A 22,847-nucleotide genomic window follows, 5' to 3' on the forward strand; every position below is an offset into this window, starting at 1 on the left:
GGATTGCAGGTACGAAAGTGGTACACAAACAGGATGGAATAAAAAGGAGGAAGGTAGTAAAACCATGTCATGACAAGTATATCAACAGGATGATAAAGTTGATGTACTCTAATGTGGATGGAATGGTATCTAAATTACTAGAGATGAATGATTATGTCAGAGAAAATGAACCACAAATAATATGCCTAACTGAAACAAAATTAACACCAAGGATATCCAATGACATACTGAACTTAGAGGAATACAATATATGGAGAAGAAACAGAAATTTAAAAAAAGGAGGAGGAATTACAATATTAACTAAGAAAAATCTAAAAGTCAATGAAATAAAACTAGATATACCATCACTGGTAGAACTGATTGCAGTAGAGATCAACACATCTGAAGGGAAAGTAACTGTAACCAATTTGTACATGCCACCCAGATCAAACACATGGGAAAGAGACGAATATGAGGACCTGGCAGAGAGTACAATTCAGAGTTTAAGATCATTACTACATAAAATGGAAGAGAAATCGGAAAGAATTATACTAACTGGAGATTTTAATACAAATATAATTTGGAATACTCTAGATATATTTAGCCAAGAAAGCTGTTGGGACCAAAAGCTCCTGGATCTCGTACAAGAGTTTTCCTAACGCAACATTTGAGGGAAACCACCAGAAAAAGAGGACTCGATGTTCCTTCAGTGCTAGATCTAATATTTACTAGGCAAGAAAATGATATTGACAGTTTAATATATCACCCTCCACTCGGCAAAAGCGATCATGCAGTACTAAATTATAACTTCAGGATAGCATATGACATAGTTAACAGCAATGAAAGTTACAAAAAGAGCCTAAACTATAAAAAGGGAAATTATCAAGACCTAAAGAAGTATTTCTTAGAAGTTGATTGGGAAAATGAGCTTAGAGGACAAAATTTAAATGCTGTATATAATAAATTCTGTGAATTTTATGAAATAGGTGTCCAGAAGTACATCCCACAGCACATAGAAGCAGATAAGAAAATACAGAAATGGTTCAATACATATTGTAAAAAATCAAAAGAAAGAAGAGATAATTTTGTTGTGGAATAGATACAGAAGACACAATAGTGAAAGGGCGCATAATAATTACAAACAGGCAAGAAACGATTATACAAGAATAAGGAGGGAAGCCCAAAAACAGTTTGAGGAGGATATAATAAATAAAGGTAGTGATCAACTAAAGCTGTTTTACAGCTACATCAGAAGCAAAACCAAAGTAATAGATATAATACAATCCATTACGGACGAGGGAATCACTTATACGCAAGAGAAAGATATTTGTGAAGCACTAAATAAGAATTTCCAATTAGTTTTTACAGAAGAAAAAAATTTTGAGAGGACTATGTAGAACATGCATGTCCACACATACTACCAGATATACAAATAGCAGAAAAAGTAATACAGGAGGAGTTAAGTAAATTAGACAGAGGAAAAGCAAGTGGTCCTCATGAAATTTCATGTTGGGTACCACGAGAATGTGCAAAGGAGTTAAGTAAACCATTATTTTTAATTTTCAAGAAGTCCTTGAGTCAAGGTAAACTACATGATATTTGGAAGAAAGCAAATATTGTCTCCTTATTCAAGAAAAGAAATAGACAAAATCCACTCAACTACCGACCAGTATCACTGACCAGTGTTGTAAGCAAGGTATTAGAAAAGCTTATAAGAAAAGCTTGGGTAAATCATCTAGAAGAACACAGTATGATAACAGAAAGACAGTTTAGTTTCAGAAAAGGAAAATCATGTGTTACTAATCTGTTGAGCTACTATGACAGCGTAACAAACACAATGCAGGAACGAGAAGGATGGGTGGACAGTATCTATTTAGATTTCAAGAAAGCTTTTGACACAGTACCACACCAAAGACTTTTATGGAAACTGTACCATCAAGGAGGAATTCGAGGCAAACTGTTTTGTTGGATGCAAATTTTCTCATAAAAAGAGAAATGAGAACAGTACTAAGAGGAACCTACTCATCATGGAAAGAAGTGACTAGTTAAGTACCACAGGGTTGAGTGCTGGCACCAATCATGTTTTTAGTGTATATAAATGATATAAACAGTAACACTGGAAATGAGAGCTATCTGAATATGTTTGCAGATGATGCAAAAATACAAAAGAGAATTACTAACACAGGCTCTTGTAAAGAGCTACAAGAAGAATTAAATAAACTTCATGAATGAAATAATACATGGCAAATGGAATCCAATGTGGACAAGTGTCATGTAATCAAGTTTGGTAAAAGTGAAAAAAGGACTGATTGGGATTATACGTTAGGAAATAAAACCCTACACACATCAGAAAGAGAGAAGGACCTAGGTGTGATTATCAATAACAGACTATCTCCGGTTGACCACATCAGCGAGAAGGTACGGAACATGTATACACTGCTTGGAAAAATGAGAATAGCATTCACATACATAAATGAAGACATGCTAAGAAGGATAATAACATCATTCATTAGACCAACCCTGGAATATGCATCAGTAGTCTGGAGTCCTCATCTCAAAAAACACATAGACAAGATTGAAAAAGTTCAAAGGGCCGCTACAAGATGGATACCAAGCTTAAGGGACCTAAGCTACGAAGAAAGACTAAATAAACTGAATCTACCAACACTACAGGAGAGAAGGAAAAGAGGTGACATGATAATGCTATATACGTGCATATCAGGGAAGGAGAAAATAGACATAAATGATTACTTAACATATGGAGAAGCATCAGCAAGAGGACACTGCAATAAACTGCGTAAGAAGAGAGGTGATAAAGACGTAAGGAAATTCAGTTTCCCAAACAGAGCAATTGATCAATGGAATGCACTACCGAATGAAATAGTGTGTGCCAAAACAATTCACAAATTTAAGGATATGTACGATAAATATGGTTTAAGACACGGGACAGTACGAACTTGACTCATTCCTGTAAAGATACAATTAGGTAAGAACAATTAGGTAAGGACACCCACACACACACACACACACACACACACACACACACACACACACACACACACACACACACGCACACAGATAGAGAGAGAGAGAGAGAGAGAGAGAGAGAGTATACACCTAAGGCATGGTAATGGACATTGACGCAGCGTCTCCCTATCTCATTTCAGTCACGACCAATATTTCTATGAAATATGTAATGTACATACTTCTATATATGTAAAAAAAACTAGCGATTGTATTATTACTTTATCCCCATGCTGCATGAATTAATGTGGTTAGGCAACATAGCATTACATTTACCCAGAATACATCCTATGATTGTATAGTCATAGCGAGGAAACGCTGACAGGTAACATTTTATAATATGCCTTGCCAATTGCAATTGACGTTTTAATATCAAACTACACTTGTGTAGTTAAATAGATGAAAGTATAGCACACCTGTGTCCCGTGAGTAAGCTATGACACACACGGATGGTCGGGTCTCCTCATATTTGGTCTAAGCTATGGGTGTCACATAAGTGACAGATGCGACCAGAACGTGGATAATCAATCAATCATTTCTTGTGGCACCCCACGGGATGCATAGGGCCTCAATGAACTCTCTCTACCAATATTTGTCTCTTGCCATCTCCTTCAGGTCCCACCAACACTCCTCTCCTGCTTCTTTTTTCATTGTCCTCAACCAGGTTTCCCTCGGCCTACCTCTACCTCTTCTTCCTCTAGCAGTCCACTCTGGCACATCCTGTATTAAACTACCTTCTTTTCTGTATATGTGCCCCAGCCACTTCCAGCGAGACAGTCTCACATATTCATTAACTGGTTCCACTCTCGTAATATCCCTTACTCTTGTGTTTGTAACTCTGTCTTGCCACTTTACCCCAAGAATCCTTCTCAGTATTTTATTCTCAAATCCTAACACTTTCTGATCTGTTGCAATTGTACTGTACCATGACTCATGCCCGTAAATTAAAATGGGTATAACCACGGACTTGTAAATTTTCACTTTAGTATGTACCGAAAGGATATTATTATTCCAAACAGATTTCAACATTCCAACTGCTCACCAAGCTTGTCTAATCCTCTCCTCAATTTCATTGTTTAATGATCCATTAGATGATACAATCGTTCCCAGATATTTAAAGTTTTCTACAGTCTTCACCACATTATTCCCAATTACACAATAGATTTGGTTCTCCACGTTCATGTTAATAATTTCAGTCTTTCCACAATTTATTACCAATCCCACTTTTTCTCCTTCCTCCACCAGACAATCAAGTACCCTCTGCATCTCGTAAATACTTCCGCAAGTCAGTACAATATCATCAGCATAGTCCAAATCCATCAGCTTCTTATTTTCTTTCTGGTTAATTCCTGCACCTGTTCTCCTTACAACCTTTTTCATAACATAATCCATAACCAAATTAAACAGCAATGGCGAAAGAACTCCTCTTTGAATCACTCCTGACCTAACTTCAAATGGATCACTCAAAGAACCACCCACCATTACCTTACAAAAAGTACCTTCATGCAGGCTTCTAATAATATTTACAAACTTTTCTGGTATACCATAGAATCTCATAATTTTCAACATAGCTCCACGTGAAACACTATCAAACGCCTTTTCAAAATCCACAAAACACATACTAAGTGGCATTTTCATCTCATTAGCTTGTTGCATTAGATGCCTTACAATAAAAATCTGATCATTACAACCTCGACCCTTTCTAAATCCCGCTTGTCCTTCTCTTAAAATTTTATCAATTACTGGTTCTATTCTGTTCAACAAGATTGTGGAAAAGACTTTTGCAACTACAGGTGTCAAAGTTATCCCCCTCCAATTGCCACACACACTTCAATCTCCCTTTTTTGGTATTTTTATAATCACTCCATTTTTCCACTCTTCTGGAATTCCACCATTATCCCAAGCCACATTAAAAAGTTTCAAAAGCGCATTCATCAACTCGTCATTTTCCCCCTTAAGCATTTCAGGGAATATTCCATCCTCTTTAACTCCTTTATAGATTTTGCTACCTCTTCCAAAGTTATATCCCTTGTTTCTATCTGCAAATCTCTCTCGGCTGGCAAAATGTCCTCTTCAGCTGGGATTGGTCTATTTGGAACAGATTCAAAGTGCTCTTTCCACCTTCCTTTTATATCCAAATCTTTAGTCATCAAATTACCATTTCTGTCTCATACAGGTATTTACTTCCTTCTCTTTTTAGTCCCAGTTAACTGCTTTATGGCCTGATATGCTGCTCTTGTGCTCTGACCGTCATTTTTACTTAATTTAATTTCTGTCTCTGTCGCCTTTTCATCATTATGATTAGTAAAGTGAAATCAATATATTGTTTTCTCTCTTAATAATATTAAAATCGTAAAAATAAACACTGAAGGGGATGAAAGAAATGCACTGATATTTACCATTACCATACATAATATCCAGTCCACCCACCATTTTTCTCAATAATTTTTTGTAGCCTCCGCGTCACTGATGCCACTTGCGTTTGCATCAAGTCTGGCCTGTGTCTGTGATACTCCCACTGCCGCTGAACGTGGGCCATCAGCGTGTTGGTATTTTTCTCAATTTCCATTTCCCTGCTGCTGATAATCTGGGCCCACACGTGCTCAGTGACATTCATGTCAGCTCCTTTGCTGGGCCAATGAAGGAGCTGAAGGTTGTCCTGCCTCTGAATCTACCTCTGTACAGCGTGAGTAGTTTGGATTGGGCATTTATCTTGAATGAAGAGAACGGGCCCAGGAGGAAAAGGGTAATCTCTTTCCCAGAGGAAAGGCAGGAAACACTCCTCTAGAATTTCTGTGTATTTGTCAGCTGTATATCGACCTTGTATTTGAAACACGTCACACATGCCGTGTTGACACACCCAGTCCCAGACATTGCACGTGACATGACCAGAGCGGGCCTCCTCCGGAATGTTGGGTTGGCGTAGCTGCAGGAAAAAATAAGCGTGATATTATTGTCCTCTCGTATCAGTCATTTGTAATATACAGTACTTTCTAATTGACATCATGGGTGTACATTTAAATAAATATACAGTATTAATATTTTACCTTTATATGGATCGGTGCAAAAGAGTAAACTAAATTATTACCAAAGAACAATGATGCACATAGTTTTCATTATTGGGGTAACACAATATACATATACCAAAAGTAACTAAAGGTTTCTGTTGTGGTCACATGCCACACTATTCTGCTTTGAAAGAATATTCGTCGGATAATATATATATATATATATATATATATATATATATATATATATATATATATATATATATATATATATATATATATATATATATATATATATATATATATATATATATATATATATATATATATATAATCTCTTATCTCATCTCATCAGCCGTTTGAGTGTCCACTGCAGGATCGGCCTATCCCGACCGAAGTGGTGACGATACAGCCAATGTATCTCTACCAAGTGGCTTATGCTGTCTGGTAGAGACTGTATGTAGGGTGAGAAGTGATTGTAAGTGTAACCGTAATGTTGGAGTGGCTTTGGATTGTGTGTAGTCTGTGAACCAATGTAATCGGCACGCGCAAGCCGACTGGGTGAAAGCATACTTTATAGTATGCGACACTGGTTCAACAACAGCACCCCTTATGTCTGCCAAGCAGTAAGTGGCCAGAAGAACGCTTCCAAAGTTTATTACCCTGACAGCGCACGAACCCTCGTTCTTCATTGTACGAAAACGCATACTTTACCGCCTTACCACAGAGGCTCCGTGTATATATATATATATATATATATATATATATATATATATATATATATATATATATATATATATATATATATAAACATCCATCATCCGATCCTATGTTGCCCCATAAGGAACGTATGAGCCCGGGGCTAGGCAAGTTGGTTCTGACATTTAAGATGAGAGTGACCAGCCTCACTCATCCCTGAGTGGCATTACGTGAGCAATAAACCCCAACCACCCTTTGGATAAAAGCCTACACCGGCTCAATCCGCTTGGAGTGCCGTAATTACCCACTAAACTACCTGGCGCCAAAATCTTGTTACATTGTTACCATCGAGCGTAGTAAATGATTTCCTGGTGTATAGGAAACCATTTGGCTTGTCACTCAGCGCAGTGTCACCCACAGGCAGAAGGAAGAGGAAAGAATGAAGGAAAGAAAGACAGAAAAGGGAGTGTACAGTCACCCATAGGCAGAAGGACGAGGAAAGAACTAAGGAAAGAAAGACAGAAGAGGATGGAAGGAAAGAAGGATGGAGGAGAGGAAAGGGCAGACACCCGAGAGCAGCGTATATAATGAAAGTCGTGCAAAGGAGAGAAAAAGACGTCACAATGTGGTAAGGGGTGTGTCGCGACACTGGTGACCCAGACCCTGTTCGTATGAAACAGCCAATTTTGTTTTATTTTTCCATGTGCTTTGGAATGGACACAAAGTTGGATCGCAGTAAAAGGTGTTTGGAATATAAATGTGATGCTCGTGTGATCCCTTAATCGCCTCATTCCGCCAAGGCGGGGTCACAATAACCCAAAAAATTAAAACAACCATGCAAACACTGGTCACATTTGCATCACATCCACACTTTCAACACCGTAATACGTTTTACAGTATTTAAATCGGAGATTATTAATTTACAATAAATCTGTATATATTGCAAGACTGTCGACATTTCATATCTTACCGTGTATTATCCCTCCTTCGACAATGGACTGCCATGGGAACTAGAGGAGAAATGCTGCTCATCTGTAAAGATGGCTCTGCTCCATAATTCATCATCCTGCTCAACATGGAGCTGTGCAAAGGCCAGTCTTCCTGCACAGTGCTGGTCCGTCAGCTGTTCCTTCTGAGCTGGGGTGCGATGGTGTATTCTAGCACGATGTAACCTTTTCCTTACAGTTCTGGCTGACACTTCTAACTGCAAGTCATGCCTTATTGCCGCTGCGTTGGTAATGGGGTTAGCTTACTCTGCAGCAATAATGTTCCCATCCTCTACTGGTGTCGTCCTCCTTAGGGCTCCTGTTCTTTCTAAGAAAAGGAGTTTGCTGTAAACCCAACGAGGTTGTGATGCATTTATTGAGGTGTTCTCAAACATTACTATTATAGTTTGCGTGGGTCTTTCCTAATGACTATCTAAGGTTTTAGTGCATCCGTCCGACTCCGTGAACCTGAACGACCTGCATATGCAATATCGTTTCAGGGGGCGAACGTCACTCTTTCACCTCGTCAGAGCCACTCAGCGGGGAGATGTTGCCATATGCAGATCGCTTGGTTGTATCAGTCTCGACGAATGGACTACGTTACTACTTCATGTCACCTCCACAGAATCCACGAAAGTTTGACAACACACTGTTAACCAGTTGGGACAATTTCCTTACTGATATTACCGACAGAGGAACGTGTGAACAGGACTGTTTATATTACTCTATACACCCATATATTTTCTCCTCATCCCTTATCTGTTTTATCAATGCTCACCCCTATTTCGCTAACACTGGTGGAAGAGGAATCACGTAACACAGATATGTCGCATAATACGAATCTTTCTGTAATGTTAATGGATCCTAAATGTAATCGGTAGTTTAATCACCAGCTATGCTTAATGTGTAAAACAATGATATTGATTTGTAGTCAAAGGGTATGTTTAAAACCTAATCATCTCCTCTGCATTTCATATAACATGGTCATTTGAGAACTGGAGGGTGGGAGCGATGATAAGGTTATCAGAAGACTAAAGAGGAAGCTAGGGCTACAGTGCGTTTTGCTCACGACGTCTTTGCTGCAGCCAGGTTCGGATGCATTAAATAAACATAGATAACCTGTACATATGAACTATTACTGTACTATAATGCTACTGTAAGTCATACGTTATCGTGAACAACAGTTAACCATCATAGCACGATTAACATCTTAACATAGACCCTCCTTTACTCCAACCCCATTACTGACAGGACTAAACCTCTGATACCATACATTACCCCACCACCAACCAGTAATGCAGGTCACAAGACAATTTGATGGTTGTAGATGTAATCGTAGATAATATGTATTTTCATAGAATATGAATATCTATATATTGAAAATTTCAATATAATAACTGTAACCTCATAGGTAAAATATTTATAACTGTTTATATACACTACATCTTATGCATACTAGCATGAGCGTCCGGAGGGGGAGGGGGCAAGGGGGGGAAGTTGCCCCCCCTTGGAATTCGAGTGCTTCAGCTCATGTTCAAGGATGATTGAGTGATTTGAGTCGATTCATGCATTCTGTCACTATACATTTGATGTAAGTCATGTAACTCATGTAAGTATATACCTATGCCTATTTGGAGTGTGTGTATTTTGATAAAACTGCACATATATGTATAATTTCTCTTACTTTGCCCCCCCTTACAAAAAATCCTGCGGACGCCCATGTGTACTCGTACTATAACAAATCCAAGTATGCACATAGAAATTAAAGACCTTAGGCAGGTCGTTTATGTTTCCGTTGGTGTTCCACCTCGTAATCCACTTGGCGACGGTCCTTGGTGCCAGGCCAAGTCGCTGAGCGATAGCACGTATAGACAGCCCACTATCGCGCAGAGCGATGATGCTGCCTCTCAACTCCAGGTTTTGCTCCTTCCTGTTCATACCGTATTATCCAGGAGACTGGTAACCCCCAGATCCGTACGATACAAAGAAATCTTGGATGATTTCCTCCCTCCTTCTCTCTCTATCAGTGTCAGACACGCGAGTCGAAATTCTAGATCCGATGCAAACGTTTCTGGAATCATTAACGCGGAGGCTACAGAGAGTAATTGTGAAAATTGGTGGGTGGACTGGATATTACGTATGGTAATAGTACCGGTAAATATCAGAGCAACTGAGTCTTTCATCCCCTTCAGTGTTTATTATTACGATTACAATATCATTCAGAGAGAAAACAATATATTGATTTCACATTGCTAATCGTGATTTAAGACGCTTATCCACGTTCTTTTCGCATCTGTCACTTATGTGACACCCGTAGCTTAGACCAAATATGAGGAGACCCGACCATCCGTGTGTTTCATAGCTTACTCACGAGACACAGGTGTGCTATACTTTCATCATCTATTTAACTACACAAGTGTAGTTTGAAATTAAAACGTCAATTGCAATTGGCAGGGCATATTATAAAATGTTACCTGTCAGCGTTTCCTCGCTATGACTATACAATCATAGGATGTATTTTGGGTGAATGTAATGCTATGTTGCCTAACCACATTAATTCATGCGGCATGGGGATAAAGTAATAATACAATCGCTAGTTTTTTTACATGTATAGAAGTATGTACATTACATATTTCATAGAAATATTGGTCGTGACTGAAATGAGATAGGGAGACGCTCCGTCATTGTCCGTTACCAAGCCTTAGGTGTATACTCTCTCACTCTCTTTCTCTGTCAGTGTGTGTGTGTGTGTGTGTGTGTGTGTGTGTGTGTGTGTGTGTGTGTGTGTGTGTGTCAGACACGTGAGTCGAGATTTTCGAACTCTGAGCCCCAGACGCTTTGGCGTTGGCAGTGCTGACTGTATCACCAAAATCTGACCGGAGCTGTACAGTTGCGAGCAGATGACTCGAGGCCACCTAGTCCACCAACACGTTAATGTTTTATCTGGTAATAGTGGTAGCTATGAACCTGACCGAGATTCAATCGGCTGTTCGGGCGAAACAAACCCAGAGATAAATGGTCAAATTGCAGTTCTAACTGGTCTCCAATCAATATCATGCTAGTAAAAGTATTATATTGATAATGATTAACGTGTCATACACATTGTAGATATATTTATAACCACAGTATTACAACATAGGCATCCAAATAGTGGTGCGTTCATTCATGTGAGACACACAGGTATCCGGAGTGTGCAGCTCCATCACCTCGGTTTGTGACGTAGGCACCACGTGACGCCAAGTATGTGGAGAGGCATGATGGTGGAACCAAATGGCCCCTTCATAAATATTTATAGTGAGTAATCGTTCGACTTTACCACTCGAATATTAACCAAACATTGGTTGCGTATGTCAAAACAAACTTATTAAAGCCTTTAAGCCTCATATACGTTTAATACCGCAGCCAACCGCCTGTCCCCTTCCCCCTCCTCCTATTTGACGTCCCACCTCGTCCCTCCCTTCCTCACCCACCACCCTCCTTATAACTCCCACACACCCCTCCCCCTGCTCCGCCTACTGTGGTGTGAACCTTTAACTCTCCCACCTGCTTCGGATTTAGACTTCGACGAAAGTGAGGTTCAAGGTGAGGGATGACTGGCATGACGGCATTTTTGTGATAATAATGCTAGGTTGCGGGGAAGCTGATAACCCTATGGAATATCTCTTGAAAACTGGTAAAGGTTGTTTGGTTCACGACAATAGTCGAACCAAATAAATCGCTACCGATACCCATGTCACACATGTATAAACGCACCACTATTTGTATGTCTGTGTTGTAATACTATGATTATAAATATAACTACCATGTGTATGACATATAATACGTTTACTTACATGATACTGATTGGAGACCAGTTAGAACTGCACACTGACAAATTATCAATGGGTTTGATTTGTTCGAACAGCCGACTGAATCTCGGTCAAGTTCATAGCTACCACTGTTACCAGATAAAACACCAAAGTTCCATCCTTACTCATCACGCTACCCAAGTACTTGAATGCACTCACATTCTCCATATACTCACCATTCAACCTTACTGTACATTCTGTGACTTCATTCCTCTCAAACACCATAACTTTACTTTTGCTTACATTAACTTTCAGCTTCCTCCTACACATTGTCCCAAATTCATTCACCAAACCTTGCAACTCCCATTCATCTTCACTCAACAATACTGTGTCATCAGCAAACAGCAACACCGGAATCTTCCAAATCTCACCCTCATTCATCAGAGCCACCCCCACATCCACTGCCCAACCTTGCACCTCCTTTACAACCCCATCCATATATATATTAAACTGCCATGAAGGCATCACACAACCCTGTTTCAGTCCCACATTGAGATCAAAGAACTCACTCAGCTCACCATCCACGCGCACTGTAGCCCTAGCTCCCTCGTACATACTCTTCACAGCATTCAACAATTTCCCCTCCACCCCATATATTCCTAATACCTTCCACATACCTTGCCTCTCTATTCTGTCATAAGCTTTCTCCAAGTCCACGAAGGCAGCATACACTTTCTTTTCCTTCTCTAGATTCTTCTCCATTAAACATCTTAGAACAAATATCTGATCTACACACCCTTTTCCCTTCCTAAATCCCCCTTGTTCTTCCCCAACTAGCTCCTCTGTCATATGCCTAACCCTATCAATGAGTATTCTACCATATATTTTACCAGTCACACTAAGAAGGCAAATACCCCTATGGATACCACATACTTCTCTCTCCCCTTTTCCTTTGTATAAAGGAACAATTATACCTGATTACCAGTCCTCTGGAACCCTTCCCTCTTCCCAAGCCAATCTACACAACTTCCATATCCACGTCACAACAATCTCACCCCCATACCTCAGCATTTCACCACACATTCCATCAATTCCTGGGGCCTTTCCCAACTTAATCTTCACTGCTTCCACTACTTCTGCCCTACTGATCTCTTCCTCCCTCCTCTCATCTTTTCTTCTCCCGGCCATTCCCCAACCACATATACTTGCATTGCTCTCACTCTCTACATTAAACAAATCCTAAAAGTGCTCCTTCCATATCCTCAATTTCTCTCTTTTCTCCACCAACAATCCATTATTCCTATCTTCCACTCCCCTACTATTTCCCTTTTCACACTGCCTTACTTTCTTTACCTCCTTCCAAAACGATTTCTTACTCTCCCTCCATTTCACCCTCAGATTCCTCCCAAACTCTTCATCCACTTTCTTCTTACTCTCCTTCACCAGTCTCTTAACCTCCCTTCTCCTGCTCACATATATCTCTCTCTTCTCTCTCTCATCTTCTTCCCTACCTCTGCTCGCTAACCATTCACTATATGCCTTCTTCTCTCGTTCCACACCTCGTTTCACCTCATCATTCCACCATGTTCTCCCTTGCACACCCTTGCAACTCCTCCTCACTCCACAAACCACCTCACACGCTGCACCTATCTCATCCGTGAATATCTTACATACGTGTTCCACCACTTCCATCTGCTCTAGCTCATACCTTCCCAATCTTTCTTCCACTATGCTCTTTGTTACGGAACAGAGAAAACTGTCCCGCAAAGTTCCAGGTTCAAAACAAAAGAGTTAGGTAAAATTACAAGTTAAAGTTTATTGCTCAAACTAACAACTAATCATTCAGGACTCATAAGGATAATGTAATGGCAAAAAGGTTACATATATGGTTAACTGCAATAGCCTCTATTAACACGAAATTAGCAAGTGTAAATTTATCTAAGTCAGCCCTGATAAAATGAGAAAACCGGATAATGTTCAGTGAATGCAAGATATATTATTACAGATACAAAATATTATCAACAATGGCTGACACTTAAAACACATGAATCACAAAAACCTCACTAGGCCTACGAATTAACAACTTATGCTATACAGTACGAGAAAAAATGTAATAACACTTATACTCAAATTACACAGCAGCTAGATGGTTGGAGACTTCCTGAGCACTCAAAAATAACAACTGTACAGGGGAGGACAGAGATGTGAGCAAAATGAGGAGTAGATCTATGTGGCAATTAATGCAGAGACTGAGCTCATTATATAGGGGCTGGCAGAGCTTGATACAACTTGTAAGAAGGATGCGCAAATGAAACCATTGGGGACAAAGAGTTGACAATCCTGCTCTGAACAACAGAAAGAACGACTTACTCTACTATAAGGGTAGAAGGGGGGAGTGAGGTAGAACACGCTCGTGATCGAACATGCAGCATACTGTACGTTAGAATTACACAAAGGATGATGAAATCATAGGCTATGTAACACCTCCCCACAAAGAAAAAGAAATTTACAAAGGAAATTTCTTATTACTCTAAAACAATCCGTCTAAAGTCTAGATAAGCAATCTGCAATAACATTTTCTTTCCCCTTGACATGTTGTATGTCTAATGAATGCTCCTGAAGAAGTAGACTCCATCTTGTCAATCTCTGATTTTTATCTTTAAACTTACTAAGGAATTTCAGTGGGTTATGATTGGTATAAATGACTATGGGGTCAAAACCAGAACACAAATAAAATGAAAAATGCTGTAAACCCAAAACCAAGCCCAAAAGCTCTTTCTCCATAGTTGAGTAGTTCTTTTGAGGTGGAGTGAACTTCTTACTGTAATAAGATACCGGGTGTTCAATACCCTGATCATCCTCTTGCAGAAAAACAGTCCCAGCTCCTGTATCACTTGCATCATCAGCCATCTTAAAAGGCTTAGCAAAATTTGAAGTAGCGTGCACTGGCTGACTTAATAGGATAGCTTTAAGTTTACTGAAAGAGGATTCACAGTTATCGGTCCAGACAAATTTAACTCCCTTTTTCAGTAGGTCTGTAAGTGGTGATACAAGAATTGAAAAGTTAAGAACAAATCTCCTGTAATAACCTACCATTCCCAAAAATCTTTGTAGCTCTGTCCTACTTTTAGGTCTGGGAAGATCACTTATAACCTGAACCTTAGCTGCTGGTGGTGCAACATGTCCATCACCAATTACGTACCCAAGGTACTGAACTTTAGCTTGACCAAACTCACACTTTGATAAATTAGCTACAAGATTAGCCTGAACCAAACGCTCAAGAAATTTACTGACATGGCATAGGTGATCTTTCCAGTTGTCACTGAAGATTAATACATCATCAATATAAACAACACACCCTGCCAAACCCTCTGTTACAACATTCATGAGCTTCTGAAATGTGGCTGGTGCATTCTTCATACCATATGGCATTACAGAACATGCAAAAGTCTTTCCTAATGTTACAAAGCATGAGATCTCCCTACCACGTTCAGTCATAGGTACTTGCCAGTATCCCTTTAACAAATCAAACTTACTTATGTACCTAGCCTTTCCGATCTTGTCTATGCAATCTTCCACACGAGGGAGAGGGTAAGTGTCTGTTTTGGTTATCTGATTAACACGTCTGTAGTCGATGCAAAGCCGCTGTGACCCACCTGGCTTAGGGACTAGAGTGACAAGAGAACTCCACTCGCTCTGACAGGGCTCAATCATCTTGTGGTCCAACAGGTAGCCAAGTTCCTTCTGGATGAGAGGAACTTTCACTGGGTTCACACAGTAAGGAGGCAGTTTAATTGGCTTTGCATCTCCAACATCGACATCATGCATCAACACAGTGGTTTTTCCTGGAGTAGCACGGAACACTTGCGGGTACTCCTGCAGTAATGCCGAAAACTCCTGCCTTTCCTCGGGAGGTAGATGAGAAAGCTTAGTCTGGAGATCATTTATGATATCAGGATTCTTCCCCAAACTATCACTCAGGCTCATGCTGCATGGAAGAACTTCACTTGCAGACTCGGGTGGAACAGCTACAGTGCAGACTGGGTTATTTTCTTCCCGCCTGTGATATAACTTTAGCATGTTGATGTGACAAAGTTGCTTGTTCTTTCTACGATCTGGTGTGGCGATGACATAGTTGACATCACTGAGTTTCTTCTCCACGAAATAAGGACCACTAAACTTGGCTTGAAGAGGTTGCCCATGCACCGGTAGCAGAATCAAAACCTGATCTCCTGGCTGAAAGTGGTGTAACCTGGACTTCTTATCATACCAAGTCTTCATCTTCTCCTGAGCAGCTCCTAAATTCTCTCTCGCCAGCTGTAAAGCAGTGGACAGCCGTTCTTTGAACTTCATCACATACTCCAGCAGGTTGACGTCATCTTCCTCCGACAGCCAGCATTCCTTGAGTAGCTTAAGGGGTCCTCTTACTTCATGGCCAAACAGTAGTTCAAAGGGTGAGAAGCCCAGTGATTCATTTGGAGATTCTCTTGCGTCAAATACAACGAATGGAAGACCTTTATCCCAGTCTTTCTGATGTTCCAAACAGTATTTCTTGAGCATCGATTTGAGTGTTTGATGATATCTCTCCAACGCTCCTTGGGTCTGGGGATGGTAAGTTGAAGACGTGATCTGGGTGATGCCCAACTCTTTCAGAGACTGCTTGAAAACATTTGACATGAAATTACTTCCCCGGTCTGACTGTACCTCCTTGGGCAGACCAAACTTGGTGAAGAACCCCAGCATTTCCTTAACCACGTTCTTTGCTGAGATATTTCTAAGTGGAATGGCTTCAGGATAACGAGTAGCCATATCAATCAGGGTCAACACATAAGAAAATCCTGAGGAAGAGGGCCCACAATATCCACCAACACACGGGTGAATGGCGCCTCAAAAGGAGGAATGGGAACTAGAGGTGCAACCTTTTCGATCTGATTACACTTCCCCACAACTTGACAGGTGTGACAAGACTTACAGTACCAGGAAACATCCCTGCTGATACCTGGCCAGTAGAAGTGTTTCAAAGTGCGTGCCACAGTCTTCCTCACTCCAAGGTGTCCTGCCAAACTGGAATCATGAGCCACTCTAATGATATCCTGCCTACAAACACGAGGGATGACAACTTGATATACAACCTCCCATTCACAGTCGGCTGATGCTGTTGGGGGTCTCCACTTCCTCATAAGTACTCCTGAGTTTATATAATAACAAGTAGAAGCACCAGCTGACTCTTCCTCACTGCAAGCAGAGTTAGCTAGACCTTTCAACTCAGGGTCAGCAACCTGCAACTCAACCAACTCTTGACGAGACAAATTATCAACACTACGCGGTACTGCCTCATCTGGTGAGTGGTCCAAATTAGCAAGAAAAGTGTCAGCTAGGATAACATCATCATCATCATTATCCACTAAGTCACCAGTAACTTTAGACTTAGCCCTAGTGACAGCACATGCAGGGAACACATCAGGGACATCACAATCATGGGTCGCAGCCACTGGCTCACTAGACAACTGAGGAGCTGGACACACTTGACTTCCACCAATATCATTTCCAAGTAAGAAAGTTACACCTGACATTGGGAGTGTCTCAACCAACCCAACCATAACGGAACCATTAACAAAACCAGACTCTAAATTCACTCTGCACAGAGGGACAGAGAAGTAATTATTCCCTACACCTTGTAAGATTACAGTTTCATTAGAGGAATTAACATTAGAGCCTAGAACACTGGTCAGCATAAGGGATTGGCAAGCACCTGTATCACGATATATTTTAACTGACTTCCTGTCATTACTGACCAGAGGACTGACAAAACCATCAGACAGGAAATTAGCACATGAACTCTTGAGAGTGTCACCCACGTTACTGCTCAAAAGAGGAGCTCCATCATGAGAATTTAATTTACCCCTCAAAGCAGGTTCAGTTAACTCGGTTAAAGAATTCTGGGAACTCTCAAGGGTGGACACTAGACCAATTGACTGAATATTTAAAGACTCCTTTTTGTTCACATCACGCTGTCTCCTGAAACATTTCTCCGTAGTATGACCAAGCTTACTACAATAAGTACATTTACTTTTCTGAAATCTAGAGGTGAAGCTGGTATTTACTTCCTGAGAAACATCATCTTTATTCTCTTTCCTGTTACCTGTACTCTGAGTAGAGGCAACGTACTTACTCTCAGCTTTCCTTTTTTCTTTAGAATATCTCTTGTGAGTGAGAACATATTCATCAGCTAAAACTGCAGCATCAGACAAAGTATCTATTCTTCTCTCATCAAGATATAAGCTTACATCATTATTAATACACCTTTTGAAGTCCTCCAGCAAAATCATCTGCTTAAATTTGTCAAAATCAGAATCCACATTCTTAGAATTTAACCACTGCTCTAACAGATCTTTGATTTTTGCATACTCAACATGGGATTGCTTATCTTGCTTATAAGTTGTCCTAAATTTTACTCTATAGGCTTCAGGAACAAGCTCATAGGCCTTAAGAATCAAGCTCTTAACTACATCATAATTATCAGATTGATCCTGAGGCAAAGATGCATAAGTTACTTGAGCTTTACCGGTGAGAACAGTTTGAAGGAGTACTGGCCAATAGTTTTTTTTCCAATTAAAACCTGTAGCTACCCTCTCAAACAACTGAAAATACTTTGTTAAATCAGATTCATTAAAAGGAGGGACAAGTTTAACATTTTTAGCCACATCAAAATGATCAGACCTAGATGATCCAGTTCCACCTTGTTTCATGCGATACTCATGGTCGCCTGAATCCTAGCAAGTTCAATTTGTGCCTGAGCCTGTACCTGTGCCTTCTGAATACGAGCCTGAGATTCAACCTCCTTAGCATTTGCCTGAAATTCAGCCTCGCTAGCACGAACCTCCTGCAGGGCCAGGTGTAACTTAGCCAATTCAATCTGCGTTTGCTCATTTGGAGGAGTTACATTAAACAAGCTTTCATTAATCATGTCAACAATTTGATCTTTAGAATAATGAGAGCGAACAACAATTCCTAATTGTTGAGCAACAAGCTTAAGTTCATTCTTTGTTCTGTTTTCTACATCACACACTTTTTGCACATTTGACAAAAAATCTTTGGCTTCATCAAGCGTAGTAATAGTAGACATCATGAATAAATCACAGTCACAAAATATCAAGCAATATCCTTATGATAATATCCTGAATATCCTGATAAGAGGTCGCCAAATTTATGTTACGGAACAGAGAAAACTGTCCCGCATAGTTCCGGGTTCAAAACAAAAGAGTTAGGTAAAATCACAAGTTAAAGTTTAATGCTCAAACTAACAACTAATCATTCAGGACTCATAAGGATAATGTAATGGCAAAAAGGTTACATATATGGTTAACTGCAATAGCCTCTATTAACACGAAATTGGCAAGTGTAAATTTATCTAAGTCAGCCCTGATAAAATGAGAAAACCGGATAATGTTCAGTGAATGCAAGATATATTATTACAGATACAAAATATTATCAACAATGGCTGACATTTAAAACACATGAATCACAAAAACCTCATTAGGCCTACGAATTAACAACTTATGCTATAGTGTACAAGAAAAAATGTAATAACACTTATACTCAAATTACACAGCAGCTAGATGGTTGGAGACTTCCTGAGCACTCAGAAAATAACAACTGTACAGGGGAGGACAGAGATGTGAGCAAAATGAGGAGTAGATCTATGTGGCAATTAATGCAGAGACTGAGCTCATTATATAGGGGCTGGCAGAGCTTGATACAACTTGTAAGAAGGACGCGCAAATGAAACCATAGGGGACAAAGAGTTGACAATCCTGCTCTGAACAACAGAAAGAACGACTTACTCTACTATAAGGGTAGAAGGGGGGAGTGAGGTAGAACACGCTCGTGATCGAACATGCAGCATACTGTACGTTAGAAGTACACAAAGGATGATGAAATCATAGGCTATGTAGCATCTTATACTCTGCCATTTTCTCACTAGCTTGCAAATTCTCCACTCTCCTCACAGGAGCTGTTTCCTCCTGTTTTCCCCTTCGTCTCCTTAACCATTTTCTTTGCAGCTTTATCTTGGCCATCATTAAGTGATGGTCCGAGACTCCATTCCCCCACCCTCTCCACACTCTTGCATCCAACCCTTCACACGTATCAAAAAGGATCGGTTCGGGTGGCGTACTTCTTGGTATATTCTTGTTGTATCCTGACGATTTCATTCAAGCCCAGGAAAGGCCTCTCGTAAAGAGTTTTTTTATTTAGCTTTTATCTAATCCCTAAAGTTAAAAGTTTCTCCCAACCTTAGTAAAATCGTCTGATGGAAAGATTTCAGTGGAAGAGTGTCTCTGGGTCTGTGCGGGCCGGATTATGGCATAGGCAACAAAGGCCATGGCCTAGGGCCTCGCGAATCTTTGGGCCCCGCGCATATGGTGTAATACCCCAAGGGTGCCGCCATTTTAATATAATGGACATATGATATACGCCTAGTGAAGTATCATTTCTACTCATGATACCACCTTAAATTTTAAGCCGTATTTATATATACATCGTCATTTCCAAACGAAAATAAAAACAGCAAACGTAAATGACATTACAGCACAAGAGGGTTTAAAATTCCCACTCGTTGACATTTGCCAGGTCTGTGTTTTACGTTTTGTTTTACTTGCTTTTGTGTTTTGCCTGTTTTGTGTTTTATCTGTTTTGTTTTACCTGTTTTACCTGGTTTCTGTTCTACCTTGTCCTTTTTACCTGTTTTGTGAAATACCTGCCACTGGATTCCAAAAGACCAATTTATAATAGTGACAATTACGTTGATAATAATAATAACGGCAGTTAAAATAAAACTGGTAATGGATAAAAGTTGTCAACATTTTCAATGGAATACTAGATGGTCTCCACACTGCCACTGAACACTGACATGCTTCTCTGCAAACTGCCATGATGTTTAATGAACGGAAAAGAACAGAGGATCCGAAAGTTTGTATGATTTGACCTATGAATGGCTTATGAAAAATAAAAATTAAATAAAGCAACGGTGCTAATGATGGTGGTGGTCGTGGTGGAGGAGAAGGAGGAGGAAACGAAATAGGAAGAGGAGAAAAAGGAACAGGAGGAGAGAGAGAGAGAGAGAGAGAGAGAGAGAGAGAGAGAGAGAGAGAGAGAGAGAGAAGGACTAGCAAATACAGTACAGTGTCCAACATAATAGGGAGATCATAATTATCACATAATGTAAGAGAAAAAAAATAGTCTAAAATATAATGTTTTTAATTCTTTCTGATATACAAAGATGTTCATTGAATTAAGCCTATTATTTTCCCCAAAATAACACTGTAGTGTCAGGTATAAATAGTAACCTATTTGTTTATCAGTCCTTGAGATCAAAATTTTAATTCCCGGTGGTAAGAAAAGCTAACACAATTAATCCAGAGTCAACACAGCGTCATCATCACAGGGAATGAAAAGTGGACTGCTGATGGACAAACCTAGAAATCGATACCCGGAAAATAGAAGAAACAAGAACTTGAGAACCCACTATCGTTGAAGGTATATTATTTTAGCTTCAGTGAAACCCACGAATATCTCATCAAATCGTCCCCATTAATATCATCACATTAATCGTGAACGAATCAGCCCTAGCATGTCTCATCATAGTCGGTTCCGTATATTTCCCAAACAATGGTAGGTGCAGTAAAGGAGTGTAATGCTAGCTATTGCATGTAGGAGGAAGACTGTTGATCCTCATGGAATGAACTGCCCAGTGTATTGTATGCCCAAGTCTCATACCTAAAAGTACATCAAGACATGAATAGATAAATAAATGAAATTACTACCGACTGTCTCAGCTCTTTAGTTTCTCTTCTTCATCTTTTCCACTTTTTTCTTCACCTTTGTTATCCATTATTTACGTTGCTGTTAATCTCCTGTTTCTCCCCTCTCTTTTTTATATTTTCTAGTTTACAGCATTAAAATTTCTGTCAGTAGCATTGGTGTCTTGTGTGCAATAATGCTAGATTATCTTTATTCTTATTCATTTTCTTATTTTCTTGCAACTGACGAAAAAGATGTCATTTAGTAGTTTCAGTAATGTGACGCCTGTTTTCGTGTTTTATTTGCTGACTGAGCTGATGTTGATATTCAAATCATTGAAGAATTTTGCTAAGTCATTTATTTACTGTCGTCCCCTAACAAAACTCGTCCAAACCATTATCAGAAAATGAATCTACCAGATATCTCACTTAAATGATGAAAGTGTTCAGTATATAACAGTAAATGCCAAGAGTGCAACGGTACACTCAGTGCTGAGATTATTCTGTGAGTATGACGGAGTTATAGCCAAGACAATAATATTACAATACGTGACGGGAATGTGTCATTAAGTGTGCCAGTCAACCAGCCAAATGCCACTCGCCCACTCACTCTACCTCTGCTCCTGGCCGCTCTCACCTCCTGCCTCGCTCCTGTTCTCTGCCCTTCTGAGCCTCGAGTACGGTATGCAGTTAGATCCCATCATAGGCAAACATAACAAAAGGTGTACTGCTTCACTTACGAGATATTTACTATAGCTGTTTCTGATGTCACTCAGATGAAATAAACCTGTAATAACAAAGGATGAATCAATTAACATATTACCAATACTGTGCCGGAATTCAAACCGGAGATTCGCAGATGAGAGCCACGGATCTTTCAACTGTACCACTACCAGGTAAAAATTCTCTCACTTTGTCATATACCTGTAACCAAGGTACCTTCACAACTATTTGTGTCCCTGAAAGACGAAAGACAGCACCCTAGAATTCGTGCAAGTAAAGGCTTTTAATTATACCCGAAGCATATCAATATTATTTTTTATGTAAGGTTTTTCCTTTGTCAGTACAGATTTATTTCATCATACTGCCTTGCCGGATGTGCTCTGGGTATGATTAAAAGCTTCTTGCCAGAGTGCCAGGGGGTTGTCTCTTTCCTTTCAGGCCCTTAGTGGGGACAACGGTACCTTGATCATAAGTATGTAACAAAGTGAGACAATTATCACCTAGTCATGGTACAGTGAAAAACTGCCTGGCTTTCATCTGCGAGTCCAAGGATTGATTTCCGTCAAGTATTGGCAATATGTTAACTGATATCAGTCTGGTTGAAGAGATGGTGCAACAAAATATTTCTTTAAATTAAGATAGTACACAATGCATTATCGACATCAAAAAGAGGGATCCTTAGTACTGCATGGGAGCCGAAGCCATTAGCAAAACACTTATCTTTTTTCATCAATAAAGTGACCAGGTCCCCACGGACACCTTCTCAGCAAACTCAGGGTCAAAATATCACCATTCTGCCAAGCAAGCTGGTTGTACACTCCCCTATCAGTGTTGATACTT

This window comes from Coenobita brevimanus, chromosome 48 (genome assembly GCF_032717465.1).
Source record: "Coenobita brevimanus isolate Jiangsu-jjx chromosome 48, ASM3271746v2, whole genome shotgun sequence".
NCBI lineage: Eukaryota > Metazoa > Arthropoda > Malacostraca > Decapoda > Coenobitidae > Coenobita > Coenobita brevimanus.